Below are 3050 nucleotides of genomic sequence, written 5' to 3'. Positions count from 1 at the left end.
GACAGAGCCAGACTCCGTCTCAAAAAAAAAAAAAAAAAAAAGAAGCTTTTAAGGGCCTCACTTCATTTTCTAACTTTTTTTTTTTTTCTGAGACAGGGTCCCCCACCCGTTGCCCAGTCTGCAGCGTGGCTCAATCATGGCTCCCACCTAATTTTTTTTTTCTTTTTTTTTTTAAAGACATGGTCTTGCTATGTTGGCCAGCCTAGTCTCAAACTCCTGGCCTCAAGTGATCATCCTGTCTTGGCCTCCCAAAGTAATGGGATTATAGGCATGAGCCACGGCCCCATTTTTTCTCAACCTCTGACAGCATGCAGATTTTTCTTTTGGCTTCAATATTTTGAAAATTCATGATAATATGCCTTAGTATTTGTCTGTTTTTATCCATGGTTTTTTAAGTTCTCTCTTTTTTCTTTTTTGAGACACAGTCTCGTTCCATCACCCAGACTGGAATGCAATGGCGTGATCTTGGCTCACTGGAACCTCCGCCTTCCGTTTCAAGCAATTGTCCTGTCTCAGCCTCCCGAGTAGCTGGGACTACAGGCGCTTACCACCACACCCTGCTAATTTTTGTATTTTTAATAGAGACAGGGTTTCACCTTGTTGGTCAGGCTGGTCTCAAACTCCTGACCTCGTGACTCACCCACCTTGGCCTCCCAGAGTGCTGGGATTACAGGTGTGGTCCACCATGCTCGGCCTATCCATGGTTTTAAGGCACACATGATAAACCTTACTCTTCTGCAGAAATAATGTTTTGTTTTGTTTTGTTTTGTTTTGAGATGGAGTCTTACTCCGTCTCCAGGCTGGAGTGCAGTAGCATGATGTCAGCCCATTGCAGCCTCCGCCTCCTGGGTTCAAGTGATTCTCAGCCTCCCAAGTAGCTGAGATTACAGGCTAGTGCTACCACAGTTAGCTAATTTTTGTATTTTTGGTAGAGACGAGGTTTCACCATGTTGGCCAGGATGGTCTTGATCTCCTGACATTGTGATCTGCCTGCCTCAGCCTCCCTAAGTGCTGGGATTACAGGCATGAGCCACCGCGCCTGGCCAGAAGTAATTTTTGTTTAAGTTTTAGTTTTGTATAATTTGTCGTGTTCATCTTTGTACTTTTTTGAGGGGGCCGGGGTGGGGGTCGGGAATGGAGTCTTGCTCTGTCACCCAGGCTGGAGTGTAGTGGTGCAGTCTCGGCTCACTGCAACCTCTTAATTCCTCGGTTCAAGCGATTCTCCTACCTTAGCCTGCCAAGTAGCTGGCATCACAGGCATGCACCACCATACCCAGCTCATTTTTTTTAATACTTTTATTAGATACTGGGTTTCGCCATGTTGGCCAGGCTGGTCATGAACTCCTGACCTCCGGTGATCCATTCTCCTCGTTCTCCCAAAGTGCTGGCATTACAGGCATGAGCTGCCATGCCCAGCCCTTTGTATGTTTTTTAATGTAGGATGTCATTATTTGTCCACTTGACTCTCTCCCACTGGTCTGTAAGCTCCATGAGAGCAGGAATTGCTTCCCTTATGTGTGTGCTTAGCTTTTAGCACAGTGCCTAAGATATAGAAAACATCCTGTATATGTTGGATGAACAGATGCTTATTGTCGGTAGTTTAGGTTCAGTTCTTACCTTCTTTTTTTTTTTTGAAATGGAGTCTCACCCTGTTACCAAGACTGGAGTGCAGTGGCGTGATCTTGGCTCCCTGCAATCTCCACCCTACCACCCTCAATGCTGGGTTCAAGCGATTCTTTTGCCCCAGCCTCCCAAATAACTGGGATTACAGGCACCCACCACCACACCTGGCTAATTTTTGTATTTTAGTAGAGACAAGAGTTTCACCATGTTAACCGGGCTGGTCTCAAACTCTTAACCTCAAGTGATCTGCCCGCCTCAGCCTCCCAAAGTGCTGGGTTTACAGGCGTGAGCCACCATGGCCAGCCTATTTACTCTTAAAACTGAACTGTCTCGGTGGTTTTTTTTCCTTCCCTTCTAATGCCCTTCACACCATCATTTGCTTAAAATCTTTGATGTGTCCATTTTATAGATTACAATGCTGTCTTTGCAGCTGTTGAGCAGGAACAAATCTTACATAAGATTGCTCTGAGCATCTGCTTCCTTTTCTCTCTGTGACCTAAACTCTCCCCGTCCTGGCAACCAGATGGAGATCATCAATTAGAAAATACTGAATAATTGTAAAATCTTTAAATAGAGATTAGTTTAATTTGAAATGTACAAGTATTCAGCATATGCTATTTATATATGTGTGTTCATGGATGTTTGTGTATGTGGTTTTGTGTGTGTGTGTGTGTGTGTGTGTGTGTGTGTCTCGATCCACCACCCACCCCATTCACCAGCCTGACAGACGACAGTGTTTCCAGAAGGAATGTAACTCATGCGCATTTTTTTCATGTTAAGTTTTAAAAGAAGACCAAACAGCTGCCAGGCTTAGTAAAATGCTGTGAAGAGATCCAGCCACATCAGTGGAAGCTACCTATAGACAGAGAAGAACACCGGCTCCCATTCTAGTTAAAGGTACAATCCTCTTCCTCAAAGTCTGTGGGAGGCAGAAGGTCACTGAAAGTTCTGAGAGAATATCAAGGGCTTCCTTAATTGACTAATGCTTTAGTTGTAGAAGTAGGACTTCAGAAATCTTCCTCATTCACCTTTCTTCCCTTTTCTGCCCTTCTCTGGGTGATTCTACAACATTTTCATAATTATAGGTAAAATAATCATTTGCTAAAGGAAATTCAGAGAAGAGTTTCTAAAGTATATAATTGGAATGTGATCTTTGTAGATTTGATATGCAGAATTCCTTCTTGGAAAGATGCCTTGAGCTTGTCTAAGGTCCCTAAAACCTAGAAAGCCTAATTGTTTTTCCCAAATTTTTTGTTGTTGTTGTTTTGTTTTGTTTTGAGACAGAGTTTTGCTCTGTCCACCCAGTATATGGTGCAATCTTGGCTCCTCGCAACCTCTGCCTCCCAGGTTCAAGTGATTCTCCTGCCTCTGCCTCCCGAGTAGCTGGGATTACAGGCACATGCCACCACACCCAGCTAATTTTTGTA

General features: G+C 43.9%; 2 protein-coding genes across 8 annotated transcripts in view; both read left to right on the top strand.

Moving 5' to 3' along the window:
* GON4L (gon-4-like (C. elegans)) overlaps nucleotides 1-3050 on the top strand; it is a 292893-nt gene that overhangs the window by 237384 nt on the left and 52459 nt on the right. The window lies entirely within an intron of this gene.
* The window catches only part of YY1AP1 (YY1 associated protein 1), a 32070-nt gene that overhangs the window by 26512 nt on the left and 2508 nt on the right, over nucleotides 1-3050 (top strand). The gene's annotated exons all lie outside the window — the stretch shown is intronic.

The sequence above is a fragment of the Colobus angolensis genome, unplaced genomic scaffold, assembly GCF_000951035.1.
Source record: "Colobus angolensis palliatus isolate OR3802 unplaced genomic scaffold, Cang.pa_1.0 Scaffold77, whole genome shotgun sequence".
Lineage (NCBI taxonomy): Eukaryota > Metazoa > Chordata > Mammalia > Primates > Cercopithecidae > Colobus > Colobus angolensis.
Note: the sequence above shows the minus strand (reverse complement) of the source record. Positions and strands in the feature narration are given on the sequence as shown.